Raw genomic sequence first — 22,145 nt, forward strand, 5'->3', positions numbered from 1 at the left:
GCCAGTATACACAAGACGTGTACTGTGGCAAACCTTTAGAGTGATTTGAAAAGAAAACTAACAAAAACAATAAATATAAACATCCGTGCTTTTTTACTTGGTAATCCAAATGAAAATCTGCAATCGAATCACTAAAGAAATCAAGACTACTTCACATGCAGATACATGTAGTTTTACAATTATACTGAATTCGTAGTTGCCACAGGGTAACTGCATAAATGTTTGAAGAAAAATATTCTGTATTTACTGTATTTACAAACATATATTACTCATTATACTCAAGCCAAGTGTGAATATATAAAGCAAATATAAAGTGACAATTATGTTTTCAAATAATAAACTCTTTTAAAAAAAGGTTACAGAACTTTAATTTTCAGCTGTTTCAATTTAAAAGTTTTTTGCTATTTATGACTTCATATAAAATTCCTCCACACACAGAAATAACAAAGCTAAAATGGTGTTTATGATTATGTTTCAATGACCCATGCCAGAAGTCATGATATATCACCCACTCCCCTAATACAATGAGATGAATCCTGAGCTACAAAACATTCACATAATTCCACAGATCCATGGTAGATTCCCATGCATTCCTGTTACGGGTGAAATACCAAACATACCTCTATCTGCCGATGATGTCCTCGTTTCTCACTATATTGGCTGTCGTCCTTGAGATCCTTCATCATCTGCTGAAAAGATTGGATTCAAATAAATACATGTATATACAGTGGGTTCCACGTAATTGCATAGGCTCTGGGCAAACAAATTATTATTCAATTATCCGATCTAGTCGTTTACACAAAAGGCTGTAACTGGGTTCCGCAAATGATATTGCACGTCACTGCAATACTGTAAAATACCCTGGTCAGGTATGTATACTGTTTTCACCACTTCGTTCTCTTTAATACTAAACTGGTATTCATTGCACTGAAACAAAGTGGTGTAAACAGTTTTCCAGGTTGTAAAAATTGATAGCTCAATAAGTTTTAATGTATTTTTTTGAAAGGAGAGAAAAAAAAGAAAAATCATTTATTTCTATTTAAACATGTTATTTTAGGGTGTTTTTTTTTTTAATTATGAGCAATATACTGTGACATATACACTTACGATTATAGCCCTTAATGAGCAATAACGATTTGTTTAAATCATTAAACAGAATCTGCCCATTTATCATTAAATAGCAGATAAGTAGATTTTTAGATGTACTTGTGTGGTGAACAAGTGATCAATTCTACTTTTGCTTCTATCGCTGATTAGTAATATTTGGGTTTAGTTAAAACAAGATTTTAAAAAAAAAACGATATCAAGAAATATTCCACAATAGTTTTTTATTGATGATAATAGATGATGCTGATGATGCCATGAGCCAATTATTCCAGCCAGGTGATTGCCATGTGTGTGTGTTTGTATTATTACTTGACATGATCAGATGTTATTTACAGCCCGGAGCCCGAAGTAACCCGGAGACAAAACCAAAACTCTGATGCTAATGCCGAGGTGTATACTGTTCATATTAGCATAAAGATACACCTCGATATATGATGTATTTAAATATGTAAAAAATATAAATGTAGGACAAACATTTTTTGGGGGTTTTTTTTTAGAAAATATCGCATTTTTTTATGTTCGGGCTGTACATAATAAAATCTGTATGCACAGTGTAAACAAACGCTCTAATTTACGACAAGGCGCTTCACTTTCATTAACCTGGCTTGTAAAACAACATAAATGACTTGAGAGTATAATCAACTTTTAAACTAAATATATTTCTATTTGCATCAATAGAACGAAATGGGGTTATAGTATTTTTCTCACATAATAAAAAGGAGCATATTATTAGGCCTATTGGTAGGGTGCGTTAGAGTAAAAACGACCACTCATGATACCCAAGTGATAATTTTCTTTTCTTTGGTACTACGTAATTGGTCAGTTTTGTAATTTTAGATGGGGAAAGTCTACTTAATCAAGGGTTTTACAGCATTATTTACAGTAATGAAGCAGGGCGGCTGATAATGTCCATTAACATTGTACTATAGTCGCGACAGGTTACGCCACAATACCCTGTGATCTTAAAAAAAACTGGCACATATTTTGTACGTATGTCTAGACCGTGATAATCACTTACCTGGTCGATACCCTGCAATATACACCTGCCAATCAGGAATCACATGTGCAGGCCGCGGAAAGAAAGGACCAATTAACTAAAACAAAACTCCGATTCTCAAGTCAGCCCGTGGATGAAACATAATAGTTATTTCGACACCGACAGTAGTGGTTTATTTTGTATGAACTTCGTGTTGCTTTGGGGCTTCGGGCGATGAGGAACGTTTTTGTGACGTATTCCGCCCGAAGATTAAAAACATTATTTAAAATTATTATTGTTTTCTACACGTTTTTTAAAAACATATTTTAAATACATCGTACTGAGATGTATCCTCATGCCAAATCCCATGTTTGTATATGCCATATTTAATTACTTATTGACGTTTCCTTCTTCGGACGGTGAATACAGATTTTGTTATGTAGGCCTACAGTCCTAACATGAAAAATCTGTTTTTTTCCAAAAAAAAAAAATAAATAAAAAATTCTACATTTTTGTTTTAACATATATAAATACATCATGCTGAGGTGTATCTTTGTGCCAAATATGTACAATGTACACCTCGGCATTCGCAACCGAGTACTGTTTTTGTCTCTGGGTAACGTTCGGGCTCCGGGCTGTAAATAGGCCGACACCAAAGTACTATGCGGTGTTGGTGTCCAATCTTTTCTTTTGCGATAAAATACACGCGTCTTTCTTCGGATACAATCCTTTGGAAAACCATAAAAAGACAATCCCGATCGTTTAAACTGTTTATTTTTACACCCAAAGGCCCGCGCAGTACGGCACTGTTGGACTGAAAAGATCGTAAGCCCCTTACTCCATATATAAAACAGTTAACAACAATGGAAGAGTACAGCGGCTCTGACGTCACTTCCCTTCACGAGTTAAAAACTACACATATCCAGTATCGCGTCGCGATTCGCTATGCAAGTTTCATAAATCGCTACACAATTTTAAAACATCAAACAGTAGTTGCTCATCAATTTCCAATTGATTAGAAATGTTGCAAATTAAGATTTTAAAAACAAAATGTTCCCTGGCTGAGGAAGGAGACAATTTGTTTAATATTTTATGTATCTGAAGTAATGTAACCTATAACAAAATACATTACAAACATACACAAAATATTTATGATATTGATCACTGCAATATGCTATACATGAACTGCATGATTATTCATTCATTCATTTATAGTTATGTTTATGCTTATATATGTGGGCTGTCTGTAGTGGTTAGGTGTTTGTTGTTAATGAAAGAGAAGTCTGTGTAGTGGTGTTATACCTACCCACTGCATCATTATATACAACCTGCTTTAGGTGGAAGCCGGTACCGGGATGTGAACCTAGTTTCTACTCGCCTCAAGTAACATGTACATGATTAGCATCTTGTGTTGTCTTTATATACACAAGGGCCAGATGTAGCTCAGTGGTAGAGCACTTGACTGAGGTGTGATGGGTTGCAAGATCAATCAATTTACTCAGGGGGTTTTCCTTGGAAGAAAGTGCCCCATAACTGAAATTCAGAGGGCTGTGGTATGTAATAGTCTGTTTATGGGAAAGGGCATATAAAAGATTTCATGATGTTTAGGATTAGCACATATTGTGACCCATTAAATATAGCACACCTGTGAAATTTCTTCAACAGAAAATGATGTTCATTCTTTAAAATATTATAAATTTATAATAAAACATCCATTTTTGATATGGCTGGTAATGAACGGTTTGCCAGTAGATATAAATAAAAAGAATCTATTATACAATATATTATAAATTGTGTGAAAATGCAAATGAGACTCGTAAATGTATTACTTTACTGTTCTAAAGTTGATATATAAGCCCTTCACATCTGAGGTACGCATTTGCATTTGCGTGCCCAAGCATACCTTAAATTTAGCTCTGAAGCATTTTCAGTGTCCAACTAAAAATACAGTAACCGCGTATCAACCACCCCAGCTAGTCTCAATGTTTCAATATCACCATACTGTTTCAGTCATTGTTCAATGTCTGATACTCAAAACATTGAACATTATTTTTAACAAGTTATTTTTGTTTGCGATTTATTTATTCTGTTCTCTTGCATTTATAAAACAGTACGTAACAAATAAAGAATAGCAATAAAATATTGTGTTGTTCTCCAATGTATTATTAATAAATATACTTTGACGGAAGTAACACAGGCCGATTGCAAAATGTGGTCATGTGACCTTTGGACAAAATGAAGGCAAAAATGTACTGATACTTCCATAGGGAAAAAAGCCCAAATCATTGTGATATTAAAAAAAAAGAAAAAAAGGCAACTTAGAATTTCACCATGGATGAAAAGTTAGGCAAAATTTAGTATGAAAGGGCGATTATTTCGCCCACATCGCCCCCTTGTGTGATCCCTGAAACTTATGATTATGTGCCAATGACCCATGCCACCCACTCCCCTGATACATTGAAATGAATCCTGAGCTACACAAAATTCACAGAATTCCACATATCCATAGATGATTTCCATGCATCCCTGTTAAAGGTGAAACACCAAACATACCGCTATCTGCTGATGATGTCCTCCTCTGTCATTTTATCGGCTGGCGTCCTGTAGGATCTTTCATCATCTGCTGAAAAGAATAGGACTCAAATAAATATATAGTCATATATAAAATTGTTTGCAAAATAAAATTATAATACATTTTTCATACAACAAGCATTCTGAGAGTACTGCTGAAGCAACATATGACCCCTGCCGAGACGAACAAATGTTTGTATCTCCAAAGTGAAAAAACTGGTAAACTGCCATGAAAATCAAAGCTATATGTAGATACAAATTGTTGTATTAGTCTTTGAAAACTATATGTGGGATGGCTGGATGGACAGACAGCTAGAGAGACAAACAAACAGAAGGACAGAGATGAAACCTACAGTCCCCTCTGGTTAGACAGGTAGGGAACTAATAATAAATTTCTCATACACCAAGCATTCTGAGAGTACTGATAAACCAATACATGTCCCCTACAGCAGTGTTCGAGATTGACGGTATCCCGATATCCCAGAATTTAATTTTGGATACCAGACTTCAAGAACCCAGTATCCCACCGGGATGCCATATAATTTTTTTTTTTTTTTTTTCTAATCCTGCGTTTTTAGTTTTCACTAAGTTAAGTAAAAGTATTTTCAAGCTCGTACCCAGTCTAATGCTATGCCATAACAATACCCCCCCCCCCCCCAAACTTGTACCCAGTCTAATGCTACACTGGAGCAATAGCGGCGTAGCAATAGACTGGGAACTGCTACGTCACTATTGTTTTTGTTGGATGTTTTCTCACTTCAAATTTTATTTGAGGTATTGATTCCACATCTGCAGAAAATTGATACAGGTAGGTTTATCATCAGTAATGTCAGAAACACTTATAGATTACTGCTAAATATTAATTTGTGTCCATATTACTCAAAAATAAATGCAGCAAATCTTTTTGCTGATTCTGTTTGATTGCTAATATCACAAATTCCGTAATTTTGATTGCGACGTACAGGGCTTCTAGAATTTTATAAAAATCCACTAGCCATGGATCATTGATTTTAAAAATGTACTAGCCATGATTAAAAATCCACTAGCCCTACTTTAAATAAATACAATTGAATTAATAGTAATAATCAGATATGTCACCTGAAGAGGGAGAGAGAGCTTAAACATCCTTGGATTGGGGGTGGAAAGAGGGGGCAAGACTTTCATATTTACAAAATATGTAAATGCAGAATTTGACATGTGTTTTTTCCCACTAGCCGTCGGGCTAGATATTATGATATAGTAGTTATTTACTAGCCCAACACTGAATATCACTAGCCATGGGAGTGGGGCTACCATAATCTAGAAGCCTTGGATGTAGCAATAGACTGGGAACGAGAACATTGTCGTCCAAGTTTGTTATGATGTTATTTATGAATTTCATTTAAGTGGGATACTAAATTCTCAGGTGGGTTACCAGATTTTGATATGTTAGTATCCAACTGGGATACTGCCCAAAACACTGTACAGGAACAAACAAAAGTTTGTATCTCATAAATGCAAGGACCATAACTGTGAATATGGGGAAATCGGCAATAAAGTCAAACTTGATTTCTAATAGTACATAATAAAGCTATAAAAATAATTCAGCTCAACAGTATAGTAAGGAAAACAAATTTTCATTTTTCTTACTAATAATGTTGATCCCGCTATTTGTACACTGGGATCCCACCTAGAATGTGGGATGGTAAATTGCCATGAAAATCAAATTTGATCTCTAACAGTACATTATAAAGCTACATGTATACACAAAATTTCTTCATATAATTCAAGGGTCATACAGACTGAAAAGTGGGTAAATGGTCATGAAAATCAAACTTGCTCCGCAACAGGACATTATAAAGGTATACACAAAATTTCATCTCGAGACTGAGAGAAAAAAAAAGAGTCTGAAAACGTGGGACAGAGAGAAAGACAGACAAAACCTGTAGTCCCCTCCAGTAGGGCCAGTAGGAGACTAAAAAAACAAACCTAATCACGAAATAAAAATTAAAATATATTTGTGTAAAAGTTTATACACCTATTCTAAATTAATATATATCAAACAAGAGGTCCTGAACCCATCTATCAGACTTATGAAATGCACAATACCCGTCTTTTTTCTTCTTTTCTTTTTTCTGTTTTTTTTTGTGTGTGTGTGTGTGTGTGTGTGTGTGTGTGTGTGTGTGTGTCAGAATGATCAAATTCATGACTTTCCTTCTCCATTGGACAAGGAAGCTGCAGACCAAATTTAGATGGAAATGGTCTAGTACATAGTAGTTATGAAGAAATTAGTTTAAATGTATATTCAATATTTGATGTTTCTATATACATGGACGTGTAGCCGATGTAGGCTATATCGAAAATAAAAGCTTTTAGAAACCCCAAATAGCTGGGATATTAAATAGAATAACAAACTCGGTACCAGTTATTATCAAATTTATGTCCCGAGTGAAATAATTTTCACTTGTCACGAGCTTTATTATCCTCTATGTACAGGTCAGTCTAAAAATATCTTTCTATTAGTGTCACGAAAACGGTACTACTTGTGATCAAGTGGCAGTATTAAAATTATTAATGCGAAATAAGCAGCTTATGAATAAGTTTTTATTGAGCAAATTAAATTTTAATTTAAAAAAGATAAATATATCATTATACAAAATAAACAATAGTTACTACACGATATATGCTTCAACAGTCAGTAGTAAATTTTACGTTTAGTGTCAGTCACAGATGTGGTCCGATCTAGACGAGTATGATTTCGTGATGCCAGTGTCGCTTTGAATGTTTAGATAATTAACACTTAATTAGGATCTATGATAGATATTTTTCAAGTCCTTCGCAATTCATCCGCCACTGTGTACAATGCCAGTGGTCACCATTTTTACAAGGTGACACCGATATCGCTTTAAAGGTAATGTCAGGATGAAGTCAAGTTGATCAAGGAGAAGTTTTGGCTTACTTTGCCAGCTGGCATGAGGCCTGTATTATTTATAAAATATTTGTTTGCATATACTGTTCAGATATATTAGTGGGTCACATCGGGAAGAATGAAACATACTGTTTGTTGAAACTATTGAGCTTCAATTTGTATGTTTTCCTGACAGTTTACAGGGTGTGCACTTTACGGTCGCGCGATCGCCCATGGCGAGTCAAAATAGCATTGGGCAACAGTGTTCGAGATTAAATATTTTGGCCAGTATCCCAGTTGGATACTAGCATTTCAAAATCTCTTATCCCACTTGAGAATTTAGTATCCCACTCAAATGAAATTCATAAATAACACCGTAACAAATTTGGATGACACTGTTCTCGTTCCCAGTCTATTGTTATGCCGCAATCGAAATCGTGGAATTTGTAAAATTGGCAATCAAACAGAATCTGCTAAAAAATTAGCTAAATGCTAAACAATGTTACATTATATGGTATCCCTGTGGGATACTGGGTTATTGAAGTCTGGTATCCAAAATTAAATTCTGGTATCCCCGGGATATCGGGATACCGTTAATCTCGAACACTGGTCAAGTCAAAACGTTATCACGTGTCGCCCGCTTGGCGACCGAACATTTCCACATATTGTATTATGAATCAAAATGCAAATAACTAATGTTTGTAAGAGATCGGAAAGTTATTTTTTATTTACTGTTTTCTACTGGTTTCCTATTAATATCTGCGTAACTAAACCCATATAGGATAATAGCAACCATTTCCCCAGTATATCGAACAGTCTAAAACCATTCGGAATGCCTCGGCCGGTTTTGATTATCTATTCGGAAAACCTCGGCCACGTAAATGTATTCGTATGTTCAATCGGAACACCTTGGCCATGTCCAACGATGTCAACAACAGCTATCATTGCCTATGCACGTGCGAGTATTAAATAGGAATGCTGGTCAACTCGCCCCAGAGCCAACTCACCCAAGTGTTTGGACAACTCGCTCCAAACTTTACTGTCCGTAAATAATTGTGACAAAATAAAAAATCGGTGTCATTTTATTTATTAATATTACAGTGAAACTCCACTATTACGATCACTTATTAAAGGGTTTTATATTAGGGAGATCTTAATATAGGATAAATAATAATCTATTACAATGAACTGTCATGCCTAATTTAATGTTTGTGAGTTTGTCCCTTATTTTCTTAAAGGAATGATCAGGCAAGGCTTTTGGACTCCGAATGGTGTGCATATTCAACAATATTTAATGCACATTAGCTTAAAATGTTGGTATACTAATTTTTAAAATGGTAAAGATATGAGTTGACTAAACAGTGTGGGGCGACTTGACCAACCACGTTGGGGACGAGTTGACCTGCTCCCGTTAAATAGTGATCATTATTTAACTTGTGTTGTATGTTTATTTCTCTAGCGGATGTGATTATTGTTTGTATAGATTGCTGTCAGGTTAGTAATTTTTTTAATTCCTCGTCATACGGTCATAAAAGCACCTTATTCATTCCAAGACCGAACTTTGGTAAAACATTCCAGATCTTTGACTGTGTGGGTCCCGTGACAACATAATAATTAGAATTTAATTACAACAGTTTGTAATAAAACTAAAACAAGTTCTGTTTCCTTCTTTTGTCTTGTTATTATTGTTTGTATGATATGATAACATGTTTTTAGAGTGCAATTTAAGTAAGTTCTTTTTTAAAACGAAATTCGGTCGCGGGCTATTCAAAAGTTGTACGGGCGAGACAAAGTGTTGCTGTGTATGCAGATGTGGAAGTGCTGTCAGTATGTACCAGTGAAATATAAGAACAGTAACTTTTTAAAACAATTATTTGAATTAAATGGGTCCAGGGAATTCCCATGGTATTCATGGATTTTTAACCTGTTTCATTACTCTTCTTGTTTTTTACAAAACATATGTCCTGATTTGTTGCAGGTAGGTACATGTGTAGATTCATTGGCGCTCCGACGAAGGGGCGAATATTCAAAATTTAGAAAATTGACATTAAAACATTATTCATATTGTTGGGACAGTAGATTTTTATTCTGATAACAACAACTTGATATTTTACTAATTTAATTAGTTAATTAAATTTTCACAATGAGGCAAATCGCTGGATAAAGCACGTAACGTTATCTGACGAACAACCGAATTTACATTCATCCGTTTGTAAGATAAGTGAAGCGATTAACTAGTACATTGTATTCTCACACGAAAGAGCGAATGTACATTTTCTGATGCAAAAGACAACTTGATGAAAGAAATGTTTTATTTAACGATGCACACAACACATTTTATTTATGGTTATATGGTGTCAGACATATGGTTAAGGACCACACAGATATTGAGAGAGGAAACCCACAGTCGCCACTTCATGGACTACTCTTTTCGATTAGCAGCAAGGAATCTTTTATATGCACCATCCCACAGACAGAATAACACATACCACGGTTTGATATACCAGTCATGGTGCACTGGCTGGAGCTAGAATTAGCCCAATGGGCCCACCGACAGGTATCGATCCCAGATGACCGACCTCGCATCATGTGAACGAACGCTTTACCACTGGGCTACGTCCCGCCCCACAACTTGATGAATGCACGTGCTCTATTTATCAATCTTATATTCACGTAAATTTCAAACTGATCACTACTAGCATTAGGGATAACCAATAAATACTAATGTCTAGTGTTGATTAGCTCCAATAATTTATTTGGTTCCATTCATGATGAAATTATTATTATATCTTGTGCAAAATAATTAGGGGTATTCAAATATAACATTAAATAATGAATATTGTTCATTATATATTTTAATACAAATTATTGAAAAATAAAAACAGGTTATTAGACTATGCATAATTAGTGTGAAATGTTAATGTCTGGGTAGTTTGACATGGAGATATGAAACACAAATTGATGCCACGGGTATAGAGGGTGAATTTGATGTTTTTGGTTCAGGGGTTAGTAACTGGTTGAATCCTCGCGATTCGCCAGACATGCAGGGATCCGGTCAGACATTTTTCTTATCAAGCGTCCAATCTGATGATGGGGTATCCTGACTCATTCGTCTTAGAGCGCTACACCCAACTCGGCCAAAGTAGTCGGCTGACCTTCAACTTGTCACTCCATGATGTCCCAGATTTGTTCAATGGGTGAAAGGTCGGCAGCTGGCCAAGGAAGAGTGTGGATGTTTTGCATGAATACTGTCACTAATCTACTACGATAAACACGGGCATTGTCATCTTGATATAAACATATTGCTCGATAGTACTGGCCTGTGAGCCTCCCTTGGACAATGTGAAAATGCGTTCTGGCAATCATGACAATTTCACCACAGGCATAACTGCCCCACCACCCCCTCCAAAATAGTCATGAGCTTGGATGTTGACCTCGGCGTACTGTTCAATGGGACGTCGTTAAACCCTGTCATGCTGATCATGAACATCTATAGGATTCCTTGAAAAACATCACCCTCGTTCATACCATTGGCGTCTGGCAGCAATGTGTCTCACCGTTAAAGTAGTTGTGAAGTAAGGCTAGCTCGTGTGAAGCTGATGTGCATTTAGTTTGTTTCGAATCGTCTGACCTGAGACTCTCACTTTAGCTGTTTTCTCGCTCTAGCTAGTGCACCACGACTGGTATATCAAAGGCCGTGGTATGTACTATCCTGTCTGTGGGATGGTGCATATAAAAGATCCCTTGCTACTAATGGAAAAAATGTAGCGGGTTTCATCTCTGTGACTGTGTCAAAATGACCATATGTTTGATATTCAATAGCCGATGATTATTAAATCAATGTGCTCTAGTGGTGTCGTTAAACAAAACAAACTCACTTCAGCTGTAACACGGAGATGGTTGACTATCTGAGATGCAGACTGACCTCGATTCCTCAATGTGTAGGTTCTGATAGGTGATCTTGAACTAGAGTTGTGGCCCTAGGCAGGCCTAAACGAGGCTGATCATCCACGTTTTCAGGCATTAGATATCGGGTCAACAAACTACTAATCTCTCTCTCTGAGACACATTGAGTGTTTGGGCAACAATTCACTACGTTGTTCCAATTTTGAGCATACCCAGAACCCCGAGTATTTCCCCACATTGCAGATGTCAAATGTTTACGAAATGGACAAATATTGACAACGTGCCTCTGGGGTTAAGATCTAGTATCTATATTAAAAACAAGATGGGATACTGCCACAGTGAATGCAGAATGTACGCAGTGTTAAATTCGAAGTTGCACACCAAGCATGTGCAATATGTGCTCACAAGATTTGCGTTGGTACGAACAGCTGTGTTTTTGGGATACGCTGACTAGAAACATTGTAATGCATAATGCACCTGGTTTATATTTTCGTTCTGTAATTATTCACAACTGATTTTGAATATTCCATACTTAGTTTGAACAGTATATTTTAAAGCTGAATATCATCATCTATAATGTTAGTTCATGAATGACACATACTATATAAATTAAGTTATATTGTATTGATTTACCATGGGTATTCACTAATTAATTAATAACATTGTTTCATTATTATATGCATTTTTGATCAATTGATTTGGTATCTCAAATGCCTATCAGCAGTTACTGACACGTACCAACTATGCATACATTCAATGAAGTGCTGTGGGTTTTTGGGTTTTTTTTTAAGTTAAGCAACCCTAGATGTAATTAGTACTGAAATAGCCCCATTCATAAAAACTGCAAATTACGTGACGAATATGTCAAGAATGGTGTTCCATCGAAATAATAGGAGAGTACAATGACAACTGTGACGTCCCACAACAGAACGACATGCACGTGCATCATGCCACCCATGCTTTGCTCAAAATGCAGTATCAATACACTGCAATTGTTGCCATTTAACATCACTGTCTTGCATTGTTGAAATTTAATCGTTGAATATGGCACATCGATGGTTATCAGAGGCCCAAAGATGGCGTATAATTGGTATGTATGCGACCAGCATGACCTTCAAAAGTATAGGATGTCAACTGGGGTATCATTAGTTGTCATCCGGGCACGTGGTGGGTTTACCGGCTATTGATGATTTGTGTCATGAATGTCATCTGTGGACTTCAAATGACATTTTTCATCATCAATCATGATGTTGACTTGTGTTTCTGACTCTGCACCTCCATACTTATTGTGCCTCAGTTTTTGGCTCAAATACAGCATATTGCAATTCTTCTCAGAATCATGATTAAAATTTCAAAACTGGATACACTTGTTATGTTTTCTTACTGTCAAAGATGTATTCTTGCAAAACACATTTGTTTTTCCAAGGTTATGTTATCAGGCTTTCAACGCCAAACCTCGTAAGACAAGTCATTGTGAAAAATACAAGGGGTACTTAACTTGTTTCTTTGTGTATATTAATTGCAAGTTTGCTATTTTATGACAATGCAGATATAAGACTTGTTCATGTTAAATAATAATAAGGTTGCCACAAAAGTCATTATTATGATCATGAATAGCCATCAAAGCGGCCATGTAAGTTACTCATTGTCCAGTTACTGTTCTATAATTAAATTACTTTGTATGTTTTAATGTTGGATCATTAATACATAATTGCCAGCCACATGATAACTGCTTAATTTTTACACCAAAATCGTTAGAATATGGTAATATTTAATTAATTTCAACTTGATTTTTCTTGCTTATATTAATATTAAAGCACCATGCCCTAGGCACATACCTTCGCTCTCTGGGTGGTCTGTCCAGGACAGGGTAGTTGTCAGTGATTAAATAAATAACTCAGTCATGTACTTAACCTTTGTTTGACACCCAATGGTTGATGTGTATTTTTGTACTGGGGTGCTGTTAAACATTCATTAATTCATTCAGAGAATTCTTTCTAAGTGGAAGCCGATAGTGGGGTGTGAACCGAGTACCTACCAGCCTTAAGTGAGATGGCTTACTCACTATACCAGCGAGGCCGGTCAAATAGTTAGAGAACAGAGGCTGAATACATTGCAGCTGGAAGTAAAAATTAAATTCATAATTAATTCTGACCCAGTCTTCAGAGGAACCTCTCTACATGTTTCAAAAGCGGCAAGTCATCTTTTACATGTACAGTCAGACCTCGTTACAATGACCACGTTCGTCCCTGGTTGAGCAAGTCATCTTTTACATGTACAGTCAGACCTCGTTACGACGACCACATTCGTCCCAGGTTGAGCAAGTCATCTTTTACATGTACAGTCACACCTCGTTACGACGACCACGTTCGTCCCTGCTTCAGCAAGTCATCTTTTACATGTACAGTCAGACCTCGTTACGACGACCACGTTCGTCCCTGGTTGAGCAAGTCATCTTTTACATGTACAGTCACACCTCGTTACGACGACCACGTTCGTCCCTGGTTGAGCAAGTCATCTTTTACATGTACAGTCACACCTCGTTACGACGACCACGTTCGTCCCTGGTTGAGCAAGTCATCTTTTACATGTACAGTACAGTACACCACCTGGTTGAGCGTCATCTTTTACATGTACGACGAGGACCACGTTCGTCCCTGGTTGAGCAAGTCATCTTTTACATGTACAGTCACACCTCGTTACGACGACCACGTTCGTCCCTGGTTGAGCAAGTCATCTTTTACATGTATGTACAGTCAGACCTCGTTACGACGACCACGTTCGTCCCTGGTTGAGCAATTCATCTTTTACATGTACAGTCAGACCTCGTTACGACGACCACGTTCGTCCCTGGTTGAGCAATTCATCTTTTACATGTACAGTCAGACCTCGTTACGACGACCACGTTCGTCCCTGGTTGAGCAAGTCATCTTTTACATGTACAGTCACACCTCGTTACGACGACCACGTTCGTCCCTGGTTGAGCAAGTCATCTTTTACATGTACAGTCACACCTCGTTACGACGACCACGTTCGTCCCTGGTTGAGCAAGTCATCTTTTACATGTACAGTCACACCTCGTTACGACGACCACGTTCGTCCCTGGTTGAGCAAGTCATCTTTTACATGTACAGTCAGACCTCGTTACGACGACCACGTTCGTCCCTGGTTGAGCAAGTCATCTTTTACATGTACAGTCAGACCTCGTTACCACGACCACGTTCGTCCCTGGTTGAGCAAGTCATCTTTTACATGTACAGTCACACCTCGTTACGACGACCACGTTCGTCCCTGGTTGAGCAAGTCATCTTTTACATGTACAGTCACACCTCGTTACGAGGACCACGTTCGTCCCTGGTTGAGCAAGTCATCTTTTACATGTACAGTCAGACCTCGTTACGACGACCACGTTCGTCCCTGGTTGAGCAAGTCATCTTTTACATGTACAGTCAGACCTCGTTACGACGACCACGTTCGTCCCTGGTTGAGCAATTCATCTTTTACATGTACAGTCAGACCTCGTTACCACGACCACGTTTGTCCCTGGTTGAGCAAGTCATCTTTTACATGTACAGTCACACCTCGTTACGAGGACCACGTTCGTCCCTGGTTGAGCAAGTCATCTTTTACATGTACAGTCAGACCTCGTTACGATGACCACGTTCGTCCCTGGTTCACTTTGTTGTTATATCGAATTTGTAGTCATGTCGAAATTACTGTTATAAATATTTGTTTTATTTAATAACACCACTAGAACAGATTGATTTATTAGTCATGGGCTATTGAGTATCAATAGTAGCAAGGGATCATTTATATGCACCATCCCACAGACAGAATAGCACATACCAAGACATTTAATATACCAGTCGTGGTGCATTGGCTGGAATGAGAAATACATGTAGCCCAATGGTCCCACCGACGGGGATGGATCACAAACCATCATCAAATGCTAAGTATATTATTATTAATCAAAGCACATTCACAGTCAATCTAATAGATTGGTAAAATGTCATAAAACTAGTAGACTTGATTGTTCGAAGTTAATCCTTTAATTGAATGACTATAAAGCAGGGGTGGGGAAAAATAAAATTGTCAATCGGTCCCGCTTGATGTAATCATTAATGGAGGGGGGAGAGGGGGAAAAAAGAAAGGAATAAAAAAACAACTTTTTTTTATCACATCAGTGAAAAAAAAAGAAAAAAAACCCCACAAATTGTATATATTTTACATAATGGAATAAATATTATAAAAAAGGAATAAAAGTTATGAATTTAAATCCCATATATGTATAAAAAGTACGAGTATTCAGCACTGTGTCCTGAAAATTAATAAAAGATCGCACTGTTGAAGCGTTTGACAGCCTGAGCTAGCACATGTTTAGACAAAGAGATTAATAACGTCATCACTGATTGGACGAAATTTGACCTCTACTGGCTCTTGCGATAACCAGTACATGTAGCTGTCTGCTTACTCCCACTTGTTAACAAAAAAGTGGAAACCTTTTGTTAATTTTAAAATCCTTCATAATTATTGGATAGACTACATTGAACAGTCAACAATAAATACATTTATAGATTATTTCAGTATATTTTATGCTAAAGCAGTTTGTATTGCACAAAAGTCTCTTGCTTCGGACTGGGACACTCGACGAGTCGACCCGACAAAGCTCCGTACACAGGTGTTGACAGGTGTTGATTGTAACCAGTTGCAAACGCTGGGTCCTTTGTTTTAATTGGAGTGTAATACGTTGATGGCTCTCTCACCAAGAATGGTGTTATTGTTAACGTCTGTTTAATCTCTTGACCGGCTCAGCAACTTTGACAAAATTAATGTCTAGCCTAGTGGCTGTGGATTGACACTACTGTAGATCCGACTTCAGTGACTGACGATATATACTTAGGCAGACTTCAAAATCGCAGACGTCTTGCCACTAGCCATATTGACTACTATTTATTTATTATTTTAAATCCTGCATGAGATACCGATGTCTGGGCAGGCCGGTCCACTTGACGGATAAGAATTTGTTCCAATAATAGAAATGGACAGGTGCTTCGGACCGACAAGAATGACAAAAGTGGGACCGGCAAACACACGTTTTTAAAAAATAATTTCGGTCTCAGAGATCGAGAATCGGTCCCAGACCGGGAGAAAAGGGCTTTTCCCCACCCTTGCTATAAAGGCTTATGTTCAAAAGCAATACACGTCTGCAGAGCTAGTCAACATCTGTAACTCAGACATTGTGTGACACTTTTGGCTCATGACGAGATCAAGGATGCCTGGCCAAATGGCTGTTTACTGCCAATGTGCTACGGCATCTATTATTATGTAATGTCGTTGTAAAGAGGTGTTTTTAGACATCAGGTGCACGTTTGTTCCTAATTTGCTCTGTCTGAGTCGGAAGGTGTGAATTCCGGTGTAATTAATGAACAGAATAACATTGGTGTATGTTCGTTGCAGACAATTTGTAGTCGGATGGTGTAAATGTAGTAACGATGGTCGTTGTAATGAGGTCTGACTGTACTTTCCTCAGACAGGACAGCACATACCATAGCCTTTGATATTCCCTTATACTTCAATACTATTTCACTAATACTTCACTGATATATGACTTTTATTTCACCTATACTTCACTTATGTTTCACTTAAACAGCAATTTCTGTTAAAGTTGATAAATATATGAACACTGATCAAGAACAATGCAGTCAGGTTTTTGATCTATCTAAAGTCCTATGTATTTAAAAGTACCTTTTATGATTATACACTTCATCATATGTCCATCTACACCACATGGATTCAAAACATGTCTGTTTTTCTTTATCTTAACACCTCAATTCTTTTCTGTATGTATCTGTATTCACCACCAAAACCTCTACCTCTGTAATATAGCCAAATCCATCTCGAAACATCCACAACCATGCTGACTATTTAAATTTTGTGTATAAAATGCTTCATTTTCCTCCGCTACATAAACAGGTTCCACTTTAATGCCAACTCCTGAATAACTTTTATTAGTTACTGGCATTCAAAAAACCTTTAAGAGGTTGTCTCATTTGTTTGAATAAAGATGCCACATTGCTGTTGTCGACACCATTAAGTACAAGTTGTCGCTAACAAACACTGGTAAATTCATAATGATTTTTTTTGTTTTGTTGTACCACTTTTCAAACTCTGAAACGTACATCACCATAGAAATTTTGCCAGTTCTTTTATATCTATCAACTCTGTATGTGCTTCATATGCCACCTCAAATTTGTAGTTTTTTTGTCTATTTTGTCTATTAATGTTATCAAAGTCGCTACGCCATCATCTGTGTACACTTCATCAATGTCGAGTTCGCTAAACACTTTATAATAGATCGACTCATCGCTTTCTGGTAATGATAACCTGCGTTCGAAATAAGCACTTGACCGTTTGTCCCGACAAGTGAAAATTTACTCGGACAAGCATAATTTACCTTAGTGGTTATCCGGCTGACAAGTAAAAATTAAAAAACAACAACAACAAAAAAACAAAAAAAAAACAGTAGAATAATTTTTAGCAATGGTTGTAGTTTAAAAAAAACCTACGAAATTAGCGGTGTCTCAACGCAAAATGTCATACAAATATCATGGTTTGAGCGTTAAATAAACATGGTCTTGATAACATAATAGTCTTAGCTCATGAATATTGGGAATACCTTGAAGTTGCGATTGAATTCCGAATTCCCCACTCAGGAACGTCTCGGCTGACATAAATAATTTATTTGATCGACAAATTATATTCGATATCGCTCGTATTTAAAAAACAGATGGGTTTATTTTATTTTATTGTTTTGTTGTTTAAGTTTAAAACGAAGTAGTTGTCTATTTGCCACATGTAAAAATCTGTTTTCCTTGATTTTTGTGAATTACTGATTACATCATCGGTAATGTGATAAAATAAAAACCTGTTAGATGGGTTAATCTACGATTAAAAAACAAAATTACGACTGATCAACAAACCCGTGAAAAGGCGGGATCAACCCGATCACGTGGTTTCTTGTTGATTTATTATCAGAACAAGTCTGAAAATAGAGGCCCATTCTATATAAATAAAAGTAACAATATGGCTTGTCTCCCCACCATAGAGGTTGTGACCATCTCCCACTCCAGATATCGTTCATACAGGCCTAAAAAAGCGTCTACTCATGGACGTTGCCCAGTACAAATGTGTCATTTGCCAAGCTTTGTATAAATAAAATTAATATTAAGAGTAAGTATTTCTGTGTTGAAGCAGATGGTGTCGTACGTTTTAAAATGCATATTTAATGGTGGTTTTGTTTTGTTTTGGGTTTTTTTACCATATCATGCACGTGCTTATACTTGAACTGGTACTAGAATGCCTTCGCGTTTTCCGGGGAAAAGAGTTTCCCATGTCTACTAATAAAGCCGAGGAAGCCCTATGCACTGCGAATGGCTCATCGACCAACACATCCTTTAAATGAATGTTTTGCCTTACACTTCTAAACTGAACAGTCGACGAATCATCTAGTTCCATTGTGTTTATTTCATGTAAATTGTACCACTGAAACCGCACGGTCCCACAGGTAGCAGTCATCATTTATGGCAGAATATTACCTTGGACGAGGCTCCGGGTTAGTTGTCACTCTAACAGTACCCTCATTTCTGCTGGTGTTGCATTTTTGACAAATGTCAATTAAGCAACCAAAGTTAAATGGAAACTTTTATTTTGAAGCAAGTAAAGTACACCTTATTCATTAAGTTTATCACTAGCTTTGTTATTATAAAGTTATTTGAGTTGCAAACATTATTGGAATTCTCGTACATCTCGTAGGCCTTTCTGCAGTGACCGGAAAAACATGAATTTTATTTTTTAGTTGTTAGTTAAGTTTTTAACGTGTCTTTAACAAAGTGAATTCTTCGGTGTGGATTCATGAAAAGATGTCGACTGTATTTCATTTTCATTTTCATGTCAAAAGTCCGACAAAACGTCAACTTGTTTGATGATGACAATGCACCCCCACTTAATTGCTTATAAATTGCATCATTTTATCCACATTTGATTGTAGTAGTTATTTGACAGTTTTATTACTTTTTCCATATTTAATAGTGAACAGAACACAACAAACACTTTTACGTCAATCCCCCTGTAAACTGGATACCCATCTAACTTACGTTTAGAGGAGATTCACTCCATCATGTAAACTTGTACGTACTAGTATATGTAACAGTACATGATTAATAAAGGACAACAGTAACACATTATTGTAACATTTGGTGACAGGCACATTTTCCTGCCCTACACAGATGGACAAGTGGAAATATTGGCGGACAAATAGATTTTCTTATTTCTATCACTGATAACGCTATCACTGGAACTTGTCTCTTCTTTTCAAAACCTATTATAGTCTGCAACACTAACTTCATCCACCCATCTGCTGTATGCTTTTGATTGATAAAACATCGGTGGTATTTTGTAACTACCCGCCACCATTTTTGTTGAATGTTCCGGAAGCTAAAAATTCAGTCCAAACACCAGAGTGAAGTAACACATTTTTCACCATGTTTCTCACACTTAGGTTTTTACACAACCACTAGAGCTGGGCGGTACTGAAATGTTAGATTAAATATTTAAATTTTGGGGAGATTTACCTCAGTATTGGTTCGGTATTCGGTTTTGACAATACCAATACGGATATCAAGCGGTATTTTCGGTATACTCAGTTTTAAATGCATGCTAAATACCCATAAATGCTATCACTAATTCTCACTAGATATAGAATGTCAACACGCTCTCTCATCGTAATCACGCAGACTATGAACTGTGATTTATTAACAACCAATCACAAACATACATGTGTTTCAGTCTTGATAACAATTACTGTATATATTAGTCTTGATAAGAATGATTGTACATTAGTTTCGGTAATTAGTAACATTAACATATCCATCTCACACCTGCTATTAAGAGTAGACTGATGAGATACAACACGGCTCATGGAAATCGCAGTGCTAAATACAGGGTATGAATAATAACAAGGCAACAATGCTGCAGAGGAAAAACAAACACCTAAGATTTCAAAGAGAAATAAGTTGATGAAATCAAAACATACCTTCATCTGTTGATGTCCCACGCTGTGTGTAGCTGGTGTAGATGTCAGTGGTCATCCTCCAGGATCCTGCTATTTTCCGAAATCCTGTTAAAGGAAGGGACAATCAAGGCATTTGACCTGGTATGCATATTGAACGATATATAATGTACATTATTGCTTAATATCAATAAGTATAATCATATAGTTAATTAATAAAACGGTTAAATGTGACTGCTATTATATATAACGGGCACAGCCATTTTATATCATCCCAGTGAATATGCCCTCTGGCGAGCTGGTGGTTACGTAATACCTAACGTGTCACGTCAGGAATTAGTCTTCAAACTGAAGAAACAAAACATACCTGATTTTTGCAGATGCATCGCAATATTCTGTAATAATAGTCATCCCAGTAAGCCAGCAACAATTATATATTATTTTTAATACAAAATAAACCACCATTGTCAATGTGTTGAAATAACAGTATTATGGTTTGTACATAAATTAACCCACGTACTGAAATAATAATCGGAGTGTTTTCTTGGTTAATTGGTCTTTTCTTTCCGTGGCCTGTGCCTGTGGTTCCTGATTGGCAGGTGTATATTTAGACGGTCCCCAGACACTGTGTCTAGACACATTAAAAGGATGTGCCTCTTTTATTAAGATCACAGGGTATTGTGTGTTAACCGCACGGACACTCCTCTAGGGTGTATACTACCAAATCAAATCCCATAGACAACAATGGTAACATATGTGCCTAAAACTCCTGTGGCTGAATCAGAAAAAATTGGGGGTCAAGCTGCTCGTTTCTGAGATAACGGGTAGCATCTGTGACTACCCTAGTTCCGCACAAAATTCAAGTACTTTTTTTTTACAGGTACCCCATACATGTTTCAAGCACAAGGCTACTTGACACATTGGTACTAGATGAAATAAAATTGCATATTTTTTTTACCCAAATGAAACTATTATTTTTTACAACCAACACACTCACATTTATAACCAATCACAGGACTTGTGATGTTCACTTCTCTATCAAAAGTTGGGTGCACCTCGAACTTTGACCTAGCCGGAAGTTATTTGGTTTAGTACTACCTCTAATCGTAATCAATCAGCCGTCCTGCTTTATTACTGTAATTAATTCTGTAAAACTCTTGATTAAGTAGACTTTCCCATCTAAAACCACAAAACTGCCCAATTACGTAGTCCCAAAGAAAAGAAACTTATTACTTGGGTATCCAGAGTGGTCGTTTTTGCTTGAACATAGCATACCAATAGGCCTAATAATATGCATTTTTTTCTTTGGATTTTAAAAAAAAGAAAAATACTATAACTCCATTTCGTTCTATTGATGCAAATTGAAATATATTTAGTTAAATAGTTTATTATACTATCAAGTCATTTATGTTGTTTTACAAGTCAAGTTGATGAAAGCGAAGCGCCTTGTCATAAATTAGATGGATGGAGCTGACGTCACTTCGCCCCAAGCTATACCACCGGACGTCACAAAAACGAAACAAAATGGCTGCCCCCAGTCAGCAGGAATAATCATGTTTTTTTATTAACTCTAAAATTACATGTTTTTCATTTGTTAGTGTCAGCCAACACATAAATCTCGTTTGAATTTA

General features: G+C 36.7%; 1 long non-coding RNA gene across 1 annotated transcript; it reads right to left on the minus strand.

Moving 5' to 3' along the window:
* Nucleotides 1-465: 465 nt before the first annotated feature.
* Nucleotides 466-20,617, minus strand: LOC121366471. The gene is made up of 3 exons (XR_005957157.1): nucleotides 20,539-20,617; nucleotides 4,637-4,706; nucleotides 466-686 (listed from the first exon to the last, which is right to left on the minus strand). It is a non-coding gene; the product is annotated as an uncharacterized LOC121366471 (long non-coding RNA).
* Between the last annotated feature and the right edge of the window lie 1,528 nt (nucleotides 20,618-22,145).

This window comes from Gigantopelta aegis, unplaced genomic scaffold (assembly GCF_016097555.1).
Source record: "Gigantopelta aegis isolate Gae_Host unplaced genomic scaffold, Gae_host_genome ctg5884_pilon_pilon:::debris, whole genome shotgun sequence".
In the NCBI taxonomy this organism is placed as follows: domain Eukaryota; kingdom Metazoa; phylum Mollusca; class Gastropoda; order Neomphalida; family Peltospiridae; genus Gigantopelta; species Gigantopelta aegis.